This window comes from Argopecten irradians, chromosome 9 (genome assembly GCF_041381155.1).
Source record: "Argopecten irradians isolate NY chromosome 9, Ai_NY, whole genome shotgun sequence".
NCBI classification, from domain to species: Eukaryota; Metazoa; Mollusca; class Bivalvia; order Pectinida; family Pectinidae; genus Argopecten; species Argopecten irradians.
This window is the reverse complement of record NC_091142.1, coordinates 22,837,178-22,864,837: the sequence shown is the minus strand read 5'-3', so window position 1 is coordinate 22,864,837 and position 27,660 is coordinate 22,837,178. Positions and strand designations below refer to the sequence as shown.

Genomic DNA, 27,660 nt, shown 5'->3' with positions numbered 1-27,660 from the left:
ATCAAACATCATACCAAACGTCCGATTCTAGAAATTAAGAAAAATCATATTTGCTGTAAGCGGTAAACTGTCCTTTCTAATCCGACAACTGGTCTAGATGAATCATAAGGATTTAGCAATATGACATAACATTAATACAAAGAATATTAAAGACCTGCAATTTTACTGTCGGAAAAGAGTATAAATTATCATAATAACAATAGTAAAATAATAACAAATTATGATTTCAAAGCACAAAATTAATATTAATGAATACAATATTTAACATCAGAACATGCATATCGATAGGCAAAATGATGTTGAAGTCACGTTGTGAGTGTAAATTATTATTTCAGATGCACGTTTTTGTCGCTACTTTGTCGTGTGGAAAAGTGTTAATTAAGTATATAGCGATTAAGGAAATTAACATTTCCAAATATTTAAATTGTTCTCAAGCTGATTTTATATAGAATACAATAAATGTGTTATACATGTACCATATTGTTGAATGTGTCATTGTATGATGTCAAATTTAATTCGATTGGATGGAGGCATACTATTCTGAGAACCATTTTATTAAAAATAGTGTAACAGTGCTGACGAAGCAACACGTAGTCACTTTATACACAATGATCTGAAAGCGCCTCAATATCGAAACAGTCAACATCAAAACTGCAGTTAAACGGTTAACTTCCCATGATGTGAAGATCCATATTGTAAAACAATGGACTGATTTATATGACTTTATTGATTTTAACTAGATTATTTTACAAAGAGGATGCACCAATTAAATCCACTCTCAATGGTTTACCGAGACAATATAATGGTAACTTGACCCGAGGAAGGACTTCTTTGTTTCTAACGATGTGTACAGTCATTACACAACGGCACGGGTAAACGCATTGTCAGAGGCGTTAGAAGTGGGTCTGTAAGAGATCCTGTTAAGAATTATAACGAAATTGGAGATTCTTTCCATTAATTGTCTGAAAGCACACAAAAAACTCGAAGTGTATAGCGGATGTTGGATCTGTATTGAACGGCGGACGAAGAACATGGATAATCAGAATTTTTTTTGTTAAGACTTTAATTACTTTAGATGAGGGTGTTTGTGTGTCACAATCAGGTCGTCTTTACTTCATTTGTAGCATCTGTATCAAGAAGTCGAGAAGAACCATTACCCTAGGAGACGCTCCTATCGCGGGTCACTCCCATTGTTCTGCCCTTGTCTGTCCGGTCCACGTACTTTCACTGTTAACAATAGGTATGTAAATAACCGAAAAAAATGAAAGGATAACAAGGCAGCACTGCTAGAGTACGGTCCAATCAGGTTAAAGTTCCCAGGGAATCTCTGTTAAGTAGGATCATGTGAATACATCATTACTGGAAATGTTCTTCAAAATTATATACAACTTGTCATTTTCGCGAAGTTCTAATCATTATTAACGTGTAAGTCAGATTTGAACTTAAATAGTCGGCGATTTCCTGTAAGAATATATACAGTTGATCTTTTTTTAATTCCGTAGTCATGCAAGACCCTACGCAAAAAGTACTCCTCTTCCGCCCCAATTTATAATACCCTTTAAAATATCCTTAGTTGATCTTAATATAATGTTATTGATAGATGCGACGTTAGGTCAAAGAAACACCGACTGTGTGACTACAATTAAGTAATGCTCTAATTTAATCCATTCATCCTTGAGGGCGGTAGACTTGTTTATTTCCTCGCATCAGGGAAAAGTAAATAACATTTACTGTAATGGAACAGGTGATAGACCTTCATGTTTAGCTGTTCGTGTGTTAGTACTAATCACTTACAAATTCACATCAATATAACGGGGATGTATTGTAAGCCTACACTCCTGTTGACAACTATACTACGATGTAAATAGTCATGTTTTGCATCTTCAGATGGACCAGAAACTGGCACGTTGTCATTTGCATCAAACTGAAGTAACACTACGCATACATATGTATGCTGTTTAAGTATAAGTAAACCTGCAGTATTTATAAAAAGCTGTGAGTTAATTTACCAGGTTATCCTGACCTGCGTGACATAGGTCTTTCTATGCGACATGCGTGCCTCTACTCACAAACACGCGCGTATACGCTGCTCTGGTCCCGACTGGGTTCGCAATCAGTGCGATAACTCTCGCACGCTCCACGTCTCAAAGAACGTGTATCTCGTAAAACACTAAAATCATGTGCTTTTGTCGTATCATCATTTGTGACAACGTTGAAACACTTCCCAAGAGATTTTTAACCATACGCTAGTACAATCGTCCTGAACGCTTTCAAGACAAGAACGGTCATACTCTGTTAGATTCTGTTCGTCTAATGGACAGACGTTTGGGCAAATGTCGTGGGATGGTTGCGACCTAGGAGTTATGTACTAGATAAAAGACCTCTGGATTATCTTTGAAAAACTGATAGTCCCGAGCTATACATGACATCGACGGGATATATCACTGCTTCGGAAAGTTTAGATTCCATAGAAAGTTTATCTGAAACAAATAAATTTTACGGATTTGTTTTTTAGAAAACTGCCGACCAAACTCCGGACATGTAGTAATCGGCAAAACATATAAAATAAAGGCGGGGGAATTTGATACATTGGAAATTCAATATGAGACGACATTTGAATACTGTTGAATGCTTATACACAGAATACTAGAAGTTAAGATTGTGTATACGTGTTCAATATTCAGCTTATTTGTTCTTAATTGAGGAAAGTTGATATTTTTGTGAGGTTTTTAAAATGTATACTAATCTTTAAAATAAAATTCATGATCCGATACCTTTATTTTTTATTGTTTTAACCTGAATTTATTTTATTTATTTTCTTCTGTACATATGTAATCAGTTATTTTTGTATTTTTGTTCATCAATTGGATTGTTACCATTAGCCTATTCGTTGAATATGATATTGCTACGTGCTCACTTTTATGGAAAATATTTTCAATGGTTTTAATAATACTACGACAGTTTATATCTATTAGGTAAAGTAATTATGTAGAACTAGCATTTAGAAAGGTTTGTATCCTTTCCTGACTGTTTGTGAATAACATATACATATGTAAATGAGGATTCAAAACAAATTTCTCAAAGGTGGATACGTGAAAATGGTTTGTCGTATTAATGGGAAATTTGATCATAATGTTGCCTGTTTAAATATTTATGCCCTTTCATTAATTAATAAACATGCTGTGATCATTTAACCCAAAGTCAAATACGTAGATTGGTAAAACATAAACCAATACATCCTGTCGCCAATATCGACTTTCCAAAAATGTCGAATACCTTGTTTTTTGGTAAATGCTTGGCTCCTCATCAATAATTTCATTAACTCAAAAAGAAGTTTTAAAAGGTCTCCGAAAACAGATTTAACTGATCACCGGTGTTAATTTTGAAGCGAAACGGACCCAAAGAACCCAAAAAGACCAAGTTGAATTGATAGTCGACCTTAATGTTTTAGGTTCAGGGCCCAGTAAGGTCGTAGTATAATTCGGTGTCCGAAGGGAATAGTAGAATTAATAGATACACTCAGGATAAAACAAACTCTCGTCCGTCACGTCAATTAGCATGGAAGCAGAACCGTCCCTGTCCGTTGAAAACTGTCAACTCTTAAGCTAAGTTCATATTGTTAACGTGCACGAGAGGACCCAAGTCATGTCAGGTATGTCGACGCGTATTATAAGATGGTATCCATTATGCTTTCATTGCGTTTCAATTCCTTCGAAAGGTGAATGAATTTCAACAAGAAACAATAATGTAAGCTTTTTGTTACATTTTGACGGTTGGTTACTTCTCCCGTTCAAATCATCTAGTTGAGAGGTTGCCATCTTTGTTGTCGTCATGTATGCTTGATATAAAGGTAACACGAGCACTGCAAGGACAGTAGTAGCAATATGATGGGTAAGGGTACATGTATGTATTATGGGTGTTATTTCGAAAATTGGTAGTAGTGTTCGATTTACTGACCACAGAGAAAAGTAAATATAATTTAATCTAATTCGTTCAAAGGAATTTTGTCATATATCTATCATAACACTTTAGATAACGAATACATATCAAATTGTTTTCAATAGAAGTTGCGATATAATATAATCTTTTTAGATTCTTTAACAAATTCCTGTCTACTTGGGGCCGCGTTGGCCGAGTGATTAAAATGTCTCGACATATTACCACAAGCACTCCACCTCTAGGTCGCGAGATAGAATCCCGTGTGGGGAAGTTGCCAGGTATTGACTGCAGGTCATTGGTTTTTCTCCGCGTACTCCGTCTTTCCTCCACCAATAAACCTGGCCCGTCCTTATAATAAAATCCTGCTCAGCAAGTTTCTAGTGCCTGTATAATGCATTCAGTTAAAGTGACGTAAAAGTTTTATTGGTAGTGTACTTCGGTGAGATAACACTACACAGATGACGATTAAGGCATCACTATGAGACACATACCAATACCAGTATTAATTCACACATTGGATGAATGGTTCGCCCGTTGTCAGTGTAATGTGATCGAGTTGGATGTGTTCCTTGGTGTCTTAACGGCATTCTTCATTGATATACAGTCTACCATAACACGCAGCACCCACTTCATACACGCAACACACCGCATGCATGGAAGGCCGTCCTTACATAACCCTCGTGGTTTATTAGACGTAAATTTAATACAAAAACAAATAAACAACCTTTGAGTGGGCGTTGAGAAAACTAAAAATATACTGTAAAACAGGTAATTTTATATAAATGAAATATGTCATAAAAAAAAACCTTAACACAGAAAAGAAAGGCAGATTGGCGCCTCGTTGAATCTTCTATGTAAGTTAAACGTGTGTACAGAATCCTTTGTTTAAGACTGTGTGTAATTTTTAAAAACAAATCCTCAGTACAATGATGATTAAATGATTAATGTCAAATCCTTCCTATAAATGTATTGGGATACTTTACAATATTTTAATTATATATGATAACCTTATTGATAAACGATATTTGTAAATATGTTAACTATGTAAATTAATACGGATTTCCATAATTCCATCCCCGACGTCATTATAATCCCCAACAAGGCCTCCTATGGGTTACCAATTATTAGCGTTTCATTATATGTGTTATACTGGGAAGCGGTTTAATTAAGTAAATAGGGAATGTTTTATCCATGTTTCCAGCTATTAATAGATAACTGATCTATAAGAGCTAAAACATACTCTCGGAATTAATAGTGGATACATTTCCTCCCGTTAAAATGTATAAATGTCCAAAATTGATATCCATGAAATATTCAGCTCACGATTCGTTGCTCGATGTTAAACACGCTCTCATCGCTACACATACCAAGTCTAATAATTACAGGTTTTACCCCCATTTAATGCGTGTCGATAACTCTAATATTGGGAATTCAATGTTTAATAGATTATTGTCCAACCGTGGGCACGATGACATTGTACCAGCAACACTAGTGCCATCGTAGCAAGATGCCCCAAGAGGGAGATAAAATTCCGGAACACCAACGCTACAGTTGTCCCTAACAAAGCAGGATTCTGTGACGAATTGAAATCTCCGGTGATGGACGTTTTAAGTCATTTTTATATAAATGGGAATTAACAAAAACTGATTAATCTTTTAAAGTGTGCGGCATTTTATATCCAATCCAACTCCCTCGCCGGGGATAAATTTCCATCTTAGGCTTTCGCGGCGCTAATTCAGTCAGAACATAATACAGAGCGCGCTCGGCTATCTGTCGGTATTATTCTATATGGATAGATCTAGAATTTAAACATCGGGATATGTGAGTTATAACTAATTGGTGACAAAACGAGCTCAAATATATTAATTAATTGCAGCTATTTACATGTCCTAAGTACCGGTGATATTTCATTTTACGCCCAATCGACCTTCTAGTTGCTGATGGAGGTTCTATTTAAAATTTCGTCAAATACTTGCAATACGGGCGATGTTTCATTTTTTGTTGACAACTGAAGCAGGAATTGTTATCTGATGCCGCAGGACGCGGATATAACGCACTTTACTATAAGAAAGACGTAAACAAAAATGAATTCCATCACTGCTTGTTCATCGGTATAGTTACGAGTTAATAACCACACGCTCATATTCTATTCACCTTTGTGTTGCCAGTTCGAATCCCTTGTGGGGCAGTTGTCAGGTACTGACTGCTGGGCGGTGGTTTTGTCTCCGACTACTCCGGTTTTCCTCCTTTCTCTAATTTGACAAATCCTTAAGTAACTGTCAATAGCATGTGTACAACTAAAACACGCTCAGCCAAACCATTGTTATTTGATCGTCAAGACTTGTTCAAAGGCATTTGGAGTTTGTTTGTCTAACATTTAAATACTGATAAATATTAAGACATTAATGGTTTTAACATTTGTCAGTCAAATGCGTGAACAACTCGAAAATTTGTAAATCTTGCTATATGTAAGTTATGAACCAATACTGTATAAAACCATATAATTATATATGAAAAATGTTGCGACAGTTCGTTCATAAACATAGGGAACGCCTATCCAGGGAGTGTTTATCAAGTATTATTATTATACAAGCACTAATTAACATTGAAAGCTAATTAGTCGTTTGTTGTCTTTTGAGAATACTTTTGATTAAGTTTCAACTAGCTAAACTGCATATTTGTTTCAAGGTCAGCCGTTTGAATTAAATATCGATTAGAAAGACTATTGTGTTCAGCATGATAAACATTTTCTTGAAGTTAACTTATTTTACGTTAGAAAGTTAGCATATTTCATAGGCGATTTACATCTATGAATATTAATCGTTTTATTGCTGTAAATTCTGAAATTAAATCGACATGTCGGCATGAAAATTTATTCATCCGCAATAACTTTGGTTTGAATTATATCTACAATGCTTGGTGAAAGGTCACCATTAAAGATCAACATCGGATGTTTAAGTGTGTTAGTGATATATAAATGGGTACTCTAGTGTTTCAGTTAAACAGAATAAACAGGTTTAGTCACCTTTGCACTAAATATATACATCAAATATTAAATTCAATATCATTCCACTCAGTGACAAAGATGGTAACCAAAGTCGCGTGATTAAGGTAACCGAATACTTGAGTGGGCGCAACGACAATGTGACGTTACATTGAGAGAAGCTTTATAGAAAGTAACACATTGTTTGAACGGGAGTGTAACAGTACAAAACAGTGTCTCTTCAAGATACCAGATTACGATTGGATTTCATATTTTCGTGAACGATAGTAAGTGAAGATCAATCGCTACACAATTTTTGAGGCATATTGAAAGAAGAGCTATAATGACTTTTAATGTGGATTTCCGTAACAGTTCCTATCATCATGATGTTGACTATTTCTATCTATGGTTCGATATCTACATAATCCAAAGGCAATGTCTTTAAATCTTCCCCTTTTTATGTCTAAAATATAATAAAAATGCTTATGTTACAACAATGGGATGTAGCCCTTCAATTCTTGATCTACACAGTGGTATCAATATCAAATACCTCCCAAAAGGATGTCAAAACAAAAATGAGGTCATAATAGCATTTTATGGTATAACTTTCACATAATTGTGTATATTGACATGAATGCAAAGAACAATAGAAAACATGTAAAATATTTTGCAGTCAAATACCTCTCGGATTTACTCTTGAAATGAATCCCTTCAAAATTTATTTTAATTCAAAGGAGATTTAGTATGCAAGTACTATTAGTTTCAGAGCGACATATCTTTAAATGATAAACGAAAGATCATTCATACTGTGAAAAAAATTATCACCATAGCAAACATCAAAATGGAATATACTTAATGATTCACTACGAACCCTGTATTATATTAATACCCGTTTTGATCTCTGATATAGTCTTTGATAAATTCATTAAATAACGTAAGTTCAATATTACATCGATTAGGTATAGAATTAGAATATTGATATAACAACACATTGCTAGATCAACATCAACTGATGTTTGCGCTAAGTATTTGTTATTAAACTTTCTGGCTTACGTGGGCAGATAGCATTTCCACAAATATTGAAATTGGCCAATTTTGGCCGTGTCACTTTTGATTAGAGCGGCCAGCTAAAAGTAACCACCAACTACCTGTATATAGACAATCAACTAACTCCAATCCACAATGCTTGTGTCCACAACGTTGCCTACTTACCGTCATCAACGCCACAAAATTGACTGAAAATTGCGAGCAAACACATCCATCTGCCGTTCTTCTACAGGCCACGTGGTTAGCTGATACAACAAGTATTGTCAGCTTTCAACTAAACAATACAAAATATTTTACATCCTTCTGTTTATTTTTATATAAAAATTAATTTATAATTCGTTCATTGACAATATACAAGAGTATAACGTTTCTAAGTTTAGAGCGTAGGTTTAAAGAGTGACAAAAGAATGGATCGAATTTATTTGAAAATTGACCTTAAACTTGTATGAAGCTTACACCTACATAGGTCGGGTTTATGTAAGGACCGCTCTGATCGACCAAGGGGACATATAAAATTCCATTCTGTGATAAAATTAAAGATCTTGAACTCTTGATACCTATCTAAACATACAGGGATAGAAGAGTCACGTAACAGGGTAAAACTCTCTTAATTTCATCTCCAACAAATTAGAATTTAATTACGTCTTGTACAGAAGTGCTCGCCGTCCGCTTTGGGTCTTGCAGTAACGAGTACTTGATCAGTAGATGTAATTAAATCGTGATGTATCACCGCGCCTGTAACGGACTGATATACGATGGCGGGCGCTGAGCCACTTGACAGCGTCTACAAATGAGGCCAAAATATCCTTTAACCTATTACATCAAAACATTATTTATGATGTGATGTCTCTAATCACACATTATATAGACACTTACTTACAAGAAGCATAGAGAATTACAACAACAGATTTATTTTCTTAAAATAGCATTTGTTGATAAATATTTCATTCTACATGTAAAGGTGTCCTCGCAAAGGAAGATTTATTACATGTAATCGATTATAAAACTTGTTAACGAGATTGACAAGTTCATACTGAAGTTTAAAAATAATAGTCGCTCTGATTATTTTTGTATTGTTATTAATGAGCATTCTTGTAAATTGTCTGCATATATGTTGCTAAATCTTCAAGCATTCCATCACAAATATGTTATTTATATTTGAATATTGACGGCACTGGTGCATAAAAACGAGTCAGTTTGTCCATTCTATAGTCGCTCTTTGTTGTTATTTATAGGGTTTCTCATTGTTCCTTATCATATTTTATTGCAAACATGATTAGAGTTAATAAATCGCGTCGTTTACATAAGCGATAACATGGCGTCGCTTATGCAATTCATAATTCATAAATAAACGATTTCATCAACGGCCCGAAATGTTTGAATGGTAGGGTGTTCCTAGGTTAAACATCTAGGTGAGTGATCTAGAACATTGTTACCTCTCGTACATTTTTGTGCTTTTGCCTCTGAAGAGATATACGATATTCCGACACAACACATGTTAATATCCTCACACTGTATTTCATAACAATTTTATTGAGTTTTGTGATCTGAAATAGTTATCCCATTGCCTCAACTGAGATGAGGCCAAGATGAAATGTAATATAATCGTTATTTAACAGAGTTATTTAAGTTAATATTTAAATGACAATATGCAGATACAATTCAAGTTGGTTACAACCACATTCATTCTTTTAAAAAGTATGTTATATCAAAACGCTATCAACGATTGGTTGATATAACAGCTTATTGATATATTTTCTTAATACGAAATTTGGAAATAATAATATTAAATTGAATTAGCAGGATTGACATGGATATGTTACAGGGGTACAACGCGAAGAGAAATCTCCCCTCTTATCATATGCATGTACATTGCCGTTTTTTAGAGTACCACTGCAATTATTTGGCGTTATATCTCCATAGTATAAAACAATAATCATATCAATCCTTCGATAAAAGATGAAATCCCTGGTATAGATTCTGCTTAGCCTAAAATAATGTAACTTTACTCCCGTTCATTTTAAATGCCTGAAATGTTCTATTTGATAATGTGTGTTATTAATATACATTTGTATGTGTGTGTTTTAACCATATTTCCGGATTCTTGTCTTCATTCAATTTCCCCTAATTTCACGGATGTTGTTTTACTTCTGGCACAATACACACGCATGTATATACTATTCATTCATAATTAATTGATATTGATATTACCTCCATTATTAAGTACTATTTGAAATATATGAAACACACATCAATCTGAACAAATATGCCATTAGCAGTGATTTTTTGTGTGGTTCATTTCATTAATATAACTGGGTATCATTACATGTAAGACTTAAAATAAACTCGTACTTTATTGGCTTTGCGTAAGTACCGACTTACGGTAAGTCTTTCATCAGTAATATTATATTATATTATTATTTTATATCATATATATATATTTATTTTCTTAGTTTTTTATTGTCTGCTGAACAAATATATCTCGATAGTAATGATAGGAATGCCATTTACAAGACTCCTCGGTACTGTATTGGGAAGTAAATTCATTGATTTAATATGATTTATAAACTAGCAGTTGTTATGGTCATATATCTTTTAACATCAATGCGAACTGGTACAGTAACTACTAAAGATGACCCGACATGAATACGCACGTGTAAAACGTGACATTTGTATCTATCATGCGTGATGTCCATTTCGTATACAATTGATCTATTTAAAGTTGGACTTGTGGTCATATGTCACGTACGCTTATCAATATCACTTATTTGTAAATACTGCTCATATTTGCATTACAAAATGTATTTGTTTGAGATAAAAACATCAAGACAATAATTACATTGAATAATAGTCTTTAATGAAATGTATTTGAGGGTAACATTAATTACAATTGTTAATACCGTTAATGATGTATTGAAGTTCTCGAACACGCGGAAAAACAAACACTGGTATCTCAGCGACATATCAAATAGGGTTGTTAATATAATGTATCACGCACAGGCTCTCTCAATAATGGATTAAATAGTTTCCTTTTTAATCAATATCATTTTGTCTGGATTTAGTATCTTTATATACAGAGATAAACTAGGAACTCTTGATAAAAAGAAAGGTAGAGTTTGTGTATGGATATGATCTTATCTTTATAACATTAAATACAAAGCTTAAATGGACGATGTCTTATTAAGTAGCCTTAGTCATGTAATTGATTTGTTATTTTTTATTTCATAAAAGAATGATTTTGTTACGAACACTTTATAATAGTGCACAAATGTAACAATCCGATTGTGACGTATCTTCACTCGTTTTGTTTAAATATTATTCCATAAATGTTATTTGAAGACACATCCCTTTATTGCTTGAATCCATTTTCCTAAATATTCGTAATAAGCGTAATTGATGTGTAAGATTGGTCAAGAGATATCCAATATGGCGATTCTATGTGAAGAGTGATTAGTTCTGTTGCTTTAGGAACACATATATGTCGATTTCTCAATATTATTTTGTAAACTGATTTTGGAAATGATTTTTATCGTAGTTTGTTATCGACATCGAATTGTATGAAGAAATGTTTATCTCTATATTTTGATGTAACATGTTACTCCTGACACCCTTTCATAAGTCTCCATCATGCAGAGCTTGGCCAAAGGTTGAATAAATATACTGGTGGTACTTTTTATAGATCAGATGTTAAATAATAGTACAATAACATAATACTATATTCACATTATAAATTCTTAAAAATGGTGCCTATGATTCAAGTTATTACAAATCATGTTTGTTTCTCCGTAAATTCTCCAAAAAAGTTCGCTTAAACGCTCTTCATAGGTGATTTTATCTTAAAGGATATCTTAACTCTTATCTATTTTGTATTGATTGAATTTACGGGTAACTAGGTACAGATCGTTTTTACACTTGTGGGGTTTGACATTACAAGCGTCAATTGACACATAACAGATACATAAATGATCGTTATTAATGCATATCGTGTTATTCTGAAGGCGGTTCGGTGGATGAATCAGCTCATGAATTCTATAAGCTGTCCAAAATGACATCTACTTTGATAGTTTATCGATATATATTAGAAAATATTATTTTAGTTCTTTCATTCATATAAAAATCATTTCACTTTAGCTGTCATTTTCATACATTTAGTACCCCAAAACTAATAGATACTATAAACGGATTGGCTTATTATTTTGAATCATTACTAATATTTAATTAATAATGGCAGTCACGGTTTGATATTTTTAATTAGCGTTTTTCATTAAATGACTGATTGGATTATTGGCATCTATGGAAATTGGAAACACTATATATTGTCTCGCCACCCACTCAAAGTAGGTCAAAGTGATAATCATGCTCTTCGATGAAGTTTTCGTTAGGTATTCCTTTGAAATAAAAAAAATACGTACAAACAGGTTGCATGATTAAGATTAACGTGAATAAAAGTTTAAAAGCACAGCACCATCAACATAAAATAAGGAGTATAGTGCGCTCTTTTTTGTCTTATAAACTATATAGATATAATAAATTTCAAGTTTAGGAATGGGTTGTCCTATCAATTACAATAACATTGTCTGTTTATGTGTATATTAATTATGAGAAGTACATCTATCTGTATGACCGTTGTTGGATGATATGTTAGCTGATCAGGTTACAGCTAGGTTGTATAACCAGTTCAAATAGTTATAGTAGTTTGAAAACGTTTGGAAGTGGTTATGTAATAATATTCGATTTAAAAATAATTTTCAAATGCTTTAATTTGTTCAGAAAATGCATTGAATAATAATACATATTTATGTCGTGATGAGTATATAAAATGTTAATAAACGTTCATTGATTTAGATATATTTCCATGTAGATGCTGAAAGTTGTGTTGTGCATTTGTTATACGCTTACTTAATATCAAATCATCTAATCATCTGTCAATCGCTATTTAAGTATATGATATGCATACATGCATAAGTACCAACACTTCTGTATTGATATTAGTGTCTTGAATGTTACATACAAATCTAGAACATTTATATAAGTACTTAAATTATTATATCAGTGTTACATGGTTGTTATTGAACTTTATACGTACGGAGATAAGGTTAAATAATTCATTAACAATAAGATCAGATTTGCAAATACAATGTCAAATATTCGTGATGGTTATGGGGTTTAGAAAAGTAGAAATGAGTAATGTGCGAGAACGGAAGCTACATGTGTCGATGTATTGTTGTGGCATTAAATCATCAAGCTGGAGTTAGGAAAAATAGAAAAGAACATTGTTCGATTATTTTAGACCCGTAGGAGTTGTCGTTCTTCGATCATGCACGCTGCAGCTAGCTGCGTGTGTGTGTAAGAAAATATAGAAATCATGACTATGTGTTCTGGATTAAACCAGAGGCATATTTCATGATTAAACACACCCTATTGGAGTTATTTACGATGATGTTCGTGTGATAAGGTTTTAACTGATTAACGATTATATTACCAACATATGTCACACAGCTGTTCACTGATATTCACTTCGATTGCTTCAGATATATGTAAATTCAGAAAACAAACAATAATTTCTATTTATATACGAAGATTCGGGGTAGGGATTATTGACATTTACTAGCTAATATTTACCATCATTTATATGTTATATAATATGATAAAATGATATTGGGTAGAAATATTACTGCATGGTTTCTTAACATATCTTGAAACTTGATAAATAGATGGTAAAATGAAGGCTTTATCAATGATATTAGCATAGTGACATTAACTGAGTTGAAAACGTTAGCATTCAAATGTATCGGGGATATAGTATAATCATCAATGTAGTACAATTTCAAAAGGAAATTTAAATCAAAATTTTAGGTCAACAACACATAGTGTATATGATATATTTTGTTTAGGTAATTATGACATGTCAAATAAACACAATGGGAGACTCCAAAACTTGCTTTGTTTATTAGGAATTAAAGATCTGCTACACAATCAATAGAAATATTAATAAATTAAAAAAAACTTGTATCTATAATAATTATACGTTAGTATATCTTTATCGAGACCAAAATATGACTTTGTAACACCAAGCACATGCGAAGTGAAAATTGTAAATCAATTTCTCAATTTTATTGCGTGGTATAGTGTACTTTATCAGTTACTAGTCAACTAGCAAACTTATTTTGCATTTACGTTTTAGAAATTAGCAACCATTTGGCTAAAGTTCTTTTCTGTAACGTGTAATGTTTATGTAGTGTCAGTTCTACTTACCATCCTACGTTATGTAAATTACCTTGTGAACATGTGTCATTAATATTGTAATACGGTGCATTGCCGTTAGAGTTGCTTCCCTTTAAACAAGATTACTTCTAATAGCAGTTAGTGCTGTGAGCATTTAAACAATCAATTTCTCTCAATAAAACATATAAAAAAACATCAACTTTTCATTAATGGATGTTTTCACCAATTAATTGAATTGTATTGTATTGATGTTTTTGATTATTCTTTATTAATAAATAGTATAGATTTGTTGATAATAATATGGATTTGTTGCAAATAAAAAACTCTCTTGAGAACACAATACAGTGAACATATGGTGAATAAAGATAATATTAAAATACTATTATACAGCATATTATTTACAGTTATTTGAAACGAGTATCGAGATACATAATCGGGAATTGATTCAACAAAATATTCAACAATAGAAACAATAGTTCGGATAATATTATATATCTAATTAATTAAAGGCTCTTCCGGAATCCAAACTTTTCTATCAAAAAGGATTTAATTCCTTCTGATGCGTTTTTGAAATCATTTCAATGCAGCGGGTAAGCGTTTCGTACGTTATGTGGCTGTAGTACTGTCATACAATTACATTTCTGATCAACATGGGGAATATAACAAATCAATAACACTGAACAGTGTATTTTGTGATATTTTACAATATTTAGTACAATTTTTAAACAATACTCAATAGAAAATCCTATAAGTTGCATTTGGAATGTAAAAGATGTACTTAGATGTAAGACGATGGCATCTTGCAATAGTTTTAGAGCTGTGGTGTAAAATTGAAAAAAATACACAATTTCGACGACGTAGCGGTAGACTTTAGATTAAGGCGGTAGTGTTATAAAAACAATTATGATATCGCAAAGGGAGTAGATATTCAGAATCCATTTAACTGTTTATTACAATAATGTTCTTAGCATTAAACACGATGTACAGAGGGAAGTCTGTTCAATACCACAACCAATCGATAAAAATATAATACATTTCGGGACTCCAATAAAATCAATATTTATCTTATAAAATCAGAAAATGTATAAATAAGATGTATATCACTTGATTTGTCCCGGGGCAAATGTTTTGAACAATGATTGTGTATTGGAGTTTATAGAAGATTCTGCTAATATGATTTAGTCATACAAGCTACACAATTGCCACAATACAAACATTTCAGTTCTAAAGAAGAATTAACGCCCGCTTATTGGTCCTGTACGGACGTAATGGAACGTAAAAATAAATAGCGTATCTCCAACTGAAGACATAATTGTGTGGTAAATCATATTACAGAATAATAGTAAAAACTTCTGATAAAGCCGGTAGGCATCCGCTGTCCGCGTAACGCTGTAGTGGAATGATCGATCTCAGCTTTAGTCGTGGCCGAGCCGGCCCTCTCACTACGACCTTAGGCCCCATGTTGTATTTACAGTACCCTAATCTAGTTTTCCACCCCATCAATTTGTGTAAGTGTGTCTCACTTGTCTTTGCTCATCTCCCCAATAAAATGACTCTCAATGTTTCTTGATAAAGCTGTCAGCACTAGTTATGTAGGTGACAGTTCATGTCAGATGAGATGTTTGTTCTCCGAGTAATCCTGTCTAATATCGCTGGTAATTTGGGAACAATGGAATTGCATACAACATTCATTGTAAGTATTCATTTCAATTGTTTAAACTCAAAACTCAGTATGTTATTACGTAATAAGAACTATTTGGAAATTTAAAGGATAAATTAACTGTTTTGATTCATCCCATTAGACCAAAATCCAGATGGAATTCAGTTAGTGTATAACAGTATGTTTGAGAAAACAAAAACTGCAGTATATTACTGTTTCGTCGTGCTTTCATTTTAGCGACGAACCAATTTTGAGTTCCTGGTACTTCACCAATAACCTAGATCAGCATATACAAGATGATGCTCATCCATTCCATAACCTGACACAATGTTCCTAGCAAATCATGCATGAAAACAGTTATTATATTGTCACAACTGCAAATCGAAAAGTGCTTACATATGTGCAGAAGATATACATAATATGAAATAAGAATGCTCAAATTATGTTTTACCTTTGAAATTTGGTAAGATAACATGTACTTAACTTATGTATTTCAGAGAAACATTTAAAAATGTAGGGAAATGCTTGATTAGTATGATATAGGATTTTAAAAAGATTAAGAAGTTGAACGTTAAAGAATAATAGATTTATTTGGATAAAATAGCAAATGATGGCAATTAAGTGTACAGAAATTGCTCTCCACAACAATCGTTCCTGGTGTTTAATGCGCCAAAAATAGTAATGCTGCTGATATCAGTGAATGATCTTCGTTATGATATTTGCCATTTTGTTGTAAGAACGAAAAAAATCACTTCTAAACACGCAACAATGAAATATCGTGTCGAGAGAAAAATAAATAAATGGGTTTGATGATAACATGGTATGATTAATATATAAACGGAATATTTAATAATGATGAATTATGGTTATCAATATAATGTCGTACCCGTAGTGCACGATGATAAGTAAATGTAGTTTAAAATAAAACACTGAACATTTTGTTCAACACCAAAGATTTTTTATGTAAAAACGTTTGGTGTTTTTGTGGGTAATGTGGAATCGCGAATATGAAACAACAAAAGTTTATATTATATGTTATAAGACTCTTTCCCATGTGGATATGCAGAATAGGGATATTCTACCAGAGGGTCACAATATTTATCCCCCGCCCAACGAAGTTGGCGGGGGATATACAAATGGGTTCCGTCCGTCCGTCCGTCCGTCCGTCTGTCCGTCTGTCGAAACTTCATAGATACATTGGTCTTATGGTCTAGTAGTGCCTTTTGCTATTTTAAGGTTTTCACTTTTTTGCATTTTTTCCGTAACCATGGAAACATAGCTGAAAATATCATATTTTTGTACCAGGTTCGTTTCCGGAGCATAACCCTAAAACCAGAAGAGATCTTTCCACGAAACTTCATAGATACATTGGTCTTATGGTCTAGTAGTGCCTTTTGCTATTTTAAGGTTTTCACTTTTTGTTTACTTTTTTTTCTGTAACCATGGAAACATTGCTGAAAATGGCAGATTTTTGTGTAAGAATCGTTTCCGGAGCACAACTCTAAAACCAGCAGAGATATTTCCATGAAACTTCATAGACACATTGTTCTTATGGTCTAGTAGTGCCTTTTGCAATTTTTAGGTTTTCATTTTTTGCACTTTTTCCGTAACCATGGAAACATTGCTGAAAATATCATATTTTTGTACCAGGTTCATTTCCGTAGCATAACTGGAAAACCGGTTGAGATATATGCACGGAACTCCATAGGCACATTAGTCTTATGGTCTAGTAGTGCATTTTGCTATTTTAAGGTTTTCACTTTTTGTACTTTTTTCTGTAACCATGGAAACATTGCTGAAAATGGCAGATTTTTGTGTAAGAATCGTTTCCGGAGCACAACTCTAAAACCAGAAGAGATATTTCCAAGAAACTTCATAGACACATTGTTCTTATGGTCTAGTAGTGCCTTTTGCTATTTTAAGGTTTTCACTTTTTGTGCTTTTTTCTGTAACCATAGAAACATTGCTTAAAATATCATATTTGTAGCAGGTTCATTTCCGGAGCATAACTCTAAAACCAGCAGATATATTTCTACGAAACTTCATAGACACATTCTTTTTATGGTCTAGTAGTACCTTTTGCTATTTTTAGGTTTTCAGTTTTTGCACTTTTTCCGTTACCATGGAAACATTGCTGAAAATATTATGGTAAATGGTAAATGTTACTTTGCAAAACTCAACCCATCTTTGTGTATATAGTCTAATATAAATGTCAAGGCTGTATACCTGATTCAACAATTGCAGCCCCGCTCTACTTGAATTATACTCCATCTTTCTTTAGCTCAACTTCCTTTTTCCTTTTCTTTTTTCATACACATAAGTCTCCACAATCAAACTTACTTCAGCTTTGATATCTCCATTGGCGGGGGATCTGAATGACTATGTCCTTGTTTTTAATACATTTTTTAATCCCGAGGGAAGACTATCCCTATCCTTCACATCCATACCTCGACGTTTTATTGCAATTTTATTACTATGAGTAACCGCAATTTTAAAATAATTTCGAAAAAAACGCGACTGGAAGTTAATTCTCCATACATGAAAATCAAGTGATGTTGTCAACGCAAATCCCGCTGTTTGCATGTTTTAAAGTAAAACCAGGATAGTTTCTGGAAAAATAAACTATTAAAATTGTACAAAGCAAATAGAAGTTTTGTTAAATCTGTGACGTCACGATGCTTTATTGCATGGGTATTCGTGTCATACAGACTCGGTCGACATGAGTGTATTGCCACAATTAGAATTATACCTGTAGATACATGTATGGGAGAATATTAGACACATACCACCGTTTCTACACATGAAAGAAAGGCTTTTCAAACACAAAACACGAACATAAATACATACTAATATTCATATTACACAGTTGTAAGATATGTCGTATAATTTGTTTATTGTTTGATGTTTTGTTATATATTTTTTTTTGCATTTGTATCTGATCACGTGTCATGTAACATGAAATGATCATTTTTGCATGTCTGCGACATTTGTTCATCAGTTTACAGATAACAGTACTAGTATGTATAAATGTTTAGAAACAACATCGGTTACAGCCCGGTAAATGTATACGGCCAGGAAGATGATACCGTATGTGGTAAGGCAATATGCAATGTATACCCAATATTCAGCAAGAAAAAACATTAATCTTGAGTTAAACAAGGGAACGGGTAATTTCATAATGCATTTTTAAACTTATTGATTGTCAAAAGACAATGGATAATATCAGATCAATATTTAAGTATACATTTTTTATGAATACGTGTTTTTACAAAAATATGTTGACAGCTGGATTTGCGAAACAGGCACATTTATCATTATAGTTACAATGTATGTATCAAATCACTTCATTGATTTAGAGTGTACACATATCATAAACGTTTAATTGTTTTACTACCAGTATAAATCTATCTATATACATATATGTATTTCGAAATCTGCAACGAAGATATGAAATTAAACTCAGCCGGTTATGCTTATTATTTTCCTCCATAGACATAAATACGTGAGACAGACAAAATAACTAAGTTGAAAATAAATGAACTAATGATTATATGAATGCTGAAATTTAGCAACGTTGAGGTGAAAAGGGTATACAATGAAGAGGTCACACATGTAAACAATAATTGAAAACGACAATGTTTACAGCGAAAACAGTCGAAATTAACCATTAGTATTAACTGTTTTAAACATGTTTTGTACAATTATGATAATGTTGTCGCGGTTTTATATGAAAACAAACAAATCTGTTTATCAAAGGACCAGACTTTTCGTCATCGCTTCCTCTTAAATATGTTGGTCAGCTTTCTCATCACTACCGTTCAATATTGCCGAGACAACATCTAGGATTTGACTAAGTTTGTCACGTCCGAAACTGACATGAACTTCGTCTGGTATTTTATTGATTACATTAAATTACCCTAACTATGCTTGGCCTCGTTACGTCAATGAAATGAGAAAAAAACAACATCATGTTAAAGATTAATATGACATATCGAAATTGTGCCCTGGAGATAAACTCTGGCAGCTAATTATTACAAATTGTATAATTATTGTAATGAAATATCTTGGCTGGCATAGACGTAGAAAAGAATAGAGTGGACAGAACCTCAAGTCTGGAAATGCATTACAGGTCTGTGAATGGACAGTTTAAAATTAAAACTTTGTTTATAAGATGTCTTCATAGCATCACTGTCTAAGAGATATTCATATCTGCACATACCAGTTTACACTAAAGCTTCAACCTGATTGTAAAACTCATACACTTGCACATCTCTATGTACTTTTAAAAGTTAATATTGTCAGTAAAGCAATGTTGTAATTTCTCTCCGTCTATAGATTGACATTTGAATGAAATCTGACATAAAAATGATACGTGCCAGGCATATACGGGTCAAAGGTCGTGCGTAATTGCATCAGCGACTGGACAATCAGCGCTATATGTTGAATGTTTACTCTGAATAGTAATGCAATTATGGCGGCGGCATATCATATTGACAAATATTTACTCATTAGTGAGGTAGAGTTATAAATGAATCTGCACCTTCTAACAAATTGGTCCTGTCGCGTGAACTTTGTCACGTACCTAAATAGTTGTAGGCTTATGTGTTTCTGTGACTTGAGTCTCATCTGATTGGATGTTCACAATGTATTTCAATTTACTAACAAGAATACTTAACAATTAAACACATTTATTCCAAAATTAATGTAAGTAATCAAAGTTTGCATTTACTTTGATTTACAAATTCCAAAAAAGGAATTATATGATGAATCACTTGTGGACAATATATAAAGTTGTACAGAAACTAATCAAAACCGAAAGAAATTTGACATGTGCAATTTTAAATTGCAGAGACTTTCAAGTGGATAAATCCTAAGTCATGTCAGAGATCTTTTTTTCCTTTAAGCATATTTATTTTCCCGTTCCATTTAATCTTTTTGCGTTGTTTGCGGGAGATAAAAATTGCGAAATATCAATGATAAAAATTGCGAACTCTTTTAAGTACACGTACAGCAGGGATAGCTAACTTTGAATTTCTCTCATCATGTCGTTCAATTTTAAGAGAGCCATATTAAGTTCATTGACAACGATGTTTTTGTTTTATATCATGTACGTTGGTCGCGGTAACGTTAAAGCAATTCGCTGATTACAGTAAAAAAATTCGTTTGCTGCTACTCATAATCGCGATGTCCAGTTCAATCTTTTCTTTTTTCTCCGATATTTTCATTGAATGAAGATATCTTTCAATGTTGCGAGATTGATATTAATTCGCAAAGAGGTAACTGTTAACGAGTTTGTTATGTTCGTAAAATTCACAAAAAAAAATAAATCACACCTGGAAGAAATATGATTAACAATATGTAGAAGCAATTATGTATTGTTTTTACAAAATGTTTTGCGTCTTCATTTTACTTGAAAAGCTTCCTTTTTGTACACCAGTTCAAAACACACCTTCTGCAGTACAGCATTGTTTTTGCTTAACACGTATACATGTGTATGTTTTAATAATAATATGTTTTCATAAAATTTACAAAACACTTTTACTTACCTGTGATCACACAATAACTATTTACCTAAATAATTATTCATCAAACACAATAGTGATATGGTCACTTTGACATTACAATTGGGAGAATATTGAATCTCAAGTGCCCCAGCCTAGTGTTTTGTTGCTAGGCCTATGGAGGTTCACATAAGTACACTGAAATATTCCAAATGTACTCTACGTAGGCAGGGTAAATATTGTCAGATCATCAGAATCAGGATGAGTAGTAAAAGAAGTAAAGACCAGCAATTGTGCATAGTTAATAACGGATGAAATGTTTATTGTCGCTTGTCTCATATCTGTCCTGTGAGGATACAAACCATGTTTTCGATTAAATGTTGTAAGTAAATATGTATAATTATCATATGCCTGTTATCTGTTATCATTTGGGATAACGACAAAGTTACAACATGTTGCTTAACTGTGTAATTCCAATCATGAATTGTTAAAATGTTCGGAATATACATAATGTAGTTCACTAAGCTTACTGTAAATATTTGTAAAATGTACTTTTAACGAAAAGAGTGTGTCAAGTCCTGAATTCTGTTTCTTTATTATGTTATCGACAATACGTGGAACTGCAAGGCACTAACCTTTATCATTGGTGATTGTCGATTAGTTGAAGTATACCGACATTTAGCACTAGCTACGTACATTCGTTTTTCCCCTGTATCCATAGTTCCTCACCATTTGAAATCGCATACATCCTAAAGTGGCTTGGTTGTATTAGGACACAGGGTACCGCGTTGGCTGAGTGGTTAAGCTGTCTCGATATATTCCCAAAAGCCCCCCACCTCTGGGTCGTGAGTTCGAATTTCAAGTGAAACAGTTTCCAGGTACTGACCACTGGTCGTTGGTACTCCGGGTACTCCGGCTTTTCTCCGCCAACAAACCTGGCACGTCCTTAAATTACCCTGGCTGTTAATATGACGTAAAACTAATGAACCCAAACCGTATTAGGACACACCTCACTCCAAAAAGAAAAACAGGAAAATTAAATCAATGAATAAAGTGAACAAATATTACATGCATTTAGTCTCTTATCTGGTTATGTTTCCTGGAAAGATAAACAGATAATGTAAATCATATCCTTTTCGCGACTGAAGTTCACTTGAAAATTGCAAAATTAAACCAGCCTGAAGAAGTCGTTGAAAATGATTCCCTTATACAAAATTAAACGGATATACGTTGGATGATGGTAAAGGGTTCACTATGTCAATGTTGGTATATTTGGGGTTCTTCAATCATGCAATTGGCTACTATGTTGTTTATCGGACGAAAACAGTATACACACAGAGCATCTCTACTATCGTCCTTAAGCTTCTAGTACACCATCAGTGGTATAGTCAGTGGTAAGTCGATCCTGGACATTATTGACCAGTTTGTTGGTTCAGTACAGAACAATGTATATCAGTCATTGTTTGTAAATTTTGTTTGTAAGCGTAATTAACTATATCGCCACAAAGTTAGCTGAAGGTCACAGACCAGTATGGTGGAATACAAATCAAAGGCTTTTAAAAGCTTTAGAAATATTCTAGTTCATTTACATGCAAAATAGGTAAACATAGTATATTGCAAAACATTACCGTTTTGATTTCGTATGGGAAACTATACCTTAAGCTGTCTGATAGCTAGACAAAGGTAAGGATTCTCTAGATTTACATGCTCAAATATCTATGGTATTTGTTAGATGTTCGAAAACGTTCGGAACTACATGTGTACTTGTTCAGTGTTGTTCTGAAAGAGAAACATGATCTGTGCTATACAGAATAAATTAGGGTAACTATCGAAAGCACAGTACGTGTAGATTCTGAGCAAAATGTATTTGTAACAAAAAGATGTGAAACACGCGTATATATTTATTCTTAAGCAGTTCTGTTGTCAATGGCGAAGGTTGTCATTGGATGGTCCTCCAAACAATGATCGGAATTAATGCATTATTATGTAGTTTTTCACAATATACCTGAAGCGAAACAATCTAATGACTAGCGCTGAGTCGATGTTTTAAAAATGCAAACTTTAATTTATAATTTTCATGTTGAATACATGTTTTTTCTTTTTGTTTTAATTATCGCATTGGTGACCTCAAACGTAATATTAAAACGCCAAGTTGTCTTTGTCGCCAATCGGGTAAGGAAATGAATTAAAAAAAAAATAAAAAAAAAATAAAATTCTCGTTTACTGGAACCTAAATAAATCGAAGAATTTATTCACTTTGAAGTTTTTTTAGTCCATTGTATATAAGAGCACATTTAACCCGGATATTTCGAAGTTTTATGATGATCTCATCGGCTTATCGAGGAAGATTGTTTTATTCCAATTTTTGTTGATGTTGTTGTTTATAATTAATGAAGAGGTATTCACGGAAATATGATATAAATCAAACAAGGCATTCATTACTTGATAAATGATATTTGGCAGTGCGTCCTTAATATAACAAGTCAACACCCTAAATAACACGTACAGTGAAATTGTACCAGGTAACCTACATAGTCATGTACCGGACTCGTGTATATCTAAAAACATCGTTAATTGTATAATATTCTGAATCGCGCACCATCCACTACGATTAGGGAAAACATATAGCATTCGTGCGTGTGTTAGTATAAGAACACGCGTAGAAAAAAGAATATACCTGGTTTTTAACTTTGTATTTCTCCTTTGATTACGATTGTTGTAGTATCAATGAAAAAGTAAATCAATGTATGTAAGATTCCTGTGCATTTCATGTCTTCTAATCGATTCTATATTCTGGTATATAATAAGAAAAATTGCTTTCTTTCTGTTGTTCGAAGCAATCTACATCACAAAGGCATTCCAATAGGTTAGTTAGTCTGTGAAATAGACAGAGGTTTCTTAAATAATTCGGAACGACGGTAGACGCCCCATTGAAAATAGAAATCCTATCAACTCTAAGTTTTGATCATACGCAATATATAATCTTAGCGTTTAGTTCCTTTTCGTTTCGTTTAAAGACATAATTCTCGAATTCTTCAAACTATTGATTATCATGGATTGTGGGAGGTTGTAAGAACAACAACAAAAAGTGGAAATTCTTATATTTCGTCTATAAAGTAAATATAACACTTTTAGATATTGCAGATATGTTTACTATTAGGGTCACAGTACCTTTGCTTATGATGTAAGTATTTTGTGTGGGGGTTGTTCTTTTAGTCAAGTCTATGGCAAAACCTTATTCAGTTTTGAGACATTATTTCAATCTCAATGCGTCAGTGACCATCTATATATTAGTAAAATTAAATATGTAGGTATCCAATTGGAATCTATGTTCATTTTAAAGAAATCCGGAAATCCCCGAGAAAAGAGGTCCTCCTATATTGAATGAATTCGACCTCTCCAGACAGAGGAAAAAGATCGATGCATCGAAATTTCATTGGTATCCGCTTGTATTGTCAGTCCTACTTTGTATCAAATATGGCACCATTAGAACATACTGTAGCTAAACGACCTTGTTTCTAGGATAAAAAAAATCACAAGATCACACTGAAAAGCTTTCCATTGTATAAAGCGTTTTGATTGTGTACTTTCTGTAGCTTTTTTTTCAATTTGCACTTTGAACAAGTTCTCGAATTACCGCCAACATTCTCATGTTTACAATTAATGGGTCCTACAGATAGTTAAACACCTAACCATTCGTAATCAACTTAGCGTGACCGAATCAGACTCTTCATGAATTGTCTTCATTGCCTACCGATATACCACACGTTGTAGGTACATGCGCTGTTGATCAATGTTAGCGTGCGAGATCTCGTGGAAAATGGCGTGTCATTACGTGTTAGAAGGCCGAGGGACGAACAGCTACACGAATAAGCCCTCTGCCTTGTCTTATCTATGAACATTACTTATTTATTGAAGAAGACATTTTCTTGAGACCGGAAGAAGTGCGCATTGCATTTTTTATTTCTTTATCCTTAAGTGGTGTATGCATGCAAATTTAAAACAAAAAATAACAAAATTGGATGACGTTATATATATATATATATATGTAGCGTGTTAGAGATTCATACTGTACAGTCTTCCAATGTATACGTCACGTTTTTGAGGTAATTGGACAATTGTGCTTATGTCACAGAAAGACTTTTGTGCTTATGTCACAGAAAGACTTTTTTGTCATTGTGTTGGGTCTTTCCATATTGCATAACGAATATGTTTTGAAACGGACAGTACTTTATCACCGCGTGTTTGATGAAGCTATACTGGAAAACACATGAAATATTATATGTCTCGGTTGTTAAGCCGTATTAAATTTTTAAGTTTTGATTAATTTTCCATTCTTAAATACATCAGTCACAACATGCCCCAAGGTTGAGTACTGTCTATCTATTTCAATTTCTGTTATCCTGCAAAAGAGCTTGATTGATGTACTCGGTAATTTCTTAATGCGATGATAGGCTGCTATGGAAGTCTCTCACGCTATGCAGAAACATGTGTTTCCTAGGTGTTTGCCTTACTGCTGCAATGTCAATTTTAGTCAGATGTATCCCTATCTATTGTTATTTGGTTAACTGATATGTATTTATGTTCATTTAATGTCGAAAGTGACTGGCCGAAAACTGGCCTAAAACGATGTAAAACGATGTTAAAAGTCAGTTTAATCAAATACGACATTTTAATTTTGCGATAAGCTAGAAGAATTTGGATTTCATTATTTCACTGTGTATATTCCGGAAGCAAAAAGAAACTCAGTAAACTCATTTATGGACTATATTAATGATGAAAGAGGCATGGCCACATCCGCCTATTATGCTATTTAATATATCAAAACAATTAAAGAAACATTTTTAGGTATATGTACGGTATATATATAAACAGAAGTGATGCATGCAATGTTTCGAAACTATGTGCAGACGTTTTGGTCTTTCTGGTGAGAGGTCTTTAGGCCAGTTTGCAACACCAGTGAAAGAATAATGCCTTATTTTCTTTTAAGGAAGTCAAGCCTAGTTGCTTATGTTACAAGCCTTCGGTAATTCCTTAATTAATTTTTTACCAATATTGTTGACTTCATCTGGGCTATTATGCCGTAGGGAAGCGATCTTTGCCATAAAAAGACAATTATTTCGGTCCTGTTTTGTCGGTTTTCGCTTTAAAATGGCCAGGGTCCAAAGGTGTACATAGAAAACGAAAGGAGCGGGGATCGTAACAAATAAGTGTTATTGAGTTAGAAGTGTGAAGAGGTTCATAGATGTATTGGGAAAATGGTATATATGACAGGTTCTGTAATTTTTGACATCAGTCGAGCTGTTTATAACCACATTTGGTGTAAACAAAAGATAAGTTGTTTTGTATCTTGAGCTGCGTCACCGCACGACTATACAGATGGTTGTGTAGAGCTTATAGTTTGGGAGTTGAACAGACTGAGTTATACCATATTTATCACTGTACTTCACTAGACTATATTACAAAGTAAGTGTTGACTAGCTCTGTGGATAGAATACTAAGTATGCCCCAACACAACAGCAATATATTCGGTCAATATACAGAAAAGAAAAATGTTCGAAACTACCACAACGCATCTTGTCAAATGTAGGGATAAGATCGTCAAAGCGTTTCGTGACATATGGATTATTTGAAAGTACCTTTTGGAATTATCAATTTCTAGTGTGAATTGTTCGTGGTCTACGTCGTTTTAATACTTGTGGAAACAATTCTGAAGTTTGCGGAGGAAAAACGCCTAACAATACCTAACCAGTATCCGGAACACTCTATTATAGGGATCTGTTTCTCAATCGGGGATAGCTAATGGTAGAATGTCAGACTTAACCTATCAAAATCATTTAATTAATGTGCATGGTGTGAAATTGATTACATATTTCGCTTTATCAATATTCATCAGCTATGTCCATGACGGTTATACCTTTTTTAATTGTAGATACTGTATACAAACAATGTAATATACAAATAAGATGGTTATTCCGTGATCTTTGATTGATCAGATTAAGAATGAACTGTGATAACATTTTTTTACTGTTTGAACACATATTATTCAACTGTTATTAATGATAATGTACAAGTATATAACTACTTTGAAATATATATCATGATATTTTCAGTCCAATTAATGCATAATTAATGATGATGATGATAAAGCCGGACAAACCTTTTAATGTTAATGTAACTCTGTATACTCTATACAAAACCACATTGTACAGTTTATCAGAAATTTCATGGGGTAATTAACAATTTGTCTTTTATAGTTGTACTAATGTAAATAAAATATATCCATTTATGTTCTATAATTGTGT

At 33.2% G+C, this 27,660-nt stretch overlaps 1 protein-coding gene across 4 annotated transcripts in view; it reads left to right on the top strand.

Moving 5' to 3' along the window:
* LOC138331803 (nitric oxide synthase, salivary gland-like) overlaps nucleotides 1–27,660 on the top strand; it is a 118,645-nt gene that overhangs the window by 53,697 nt on the left and 37,288 nt on the right. The window lies entirely within an intron of this gene.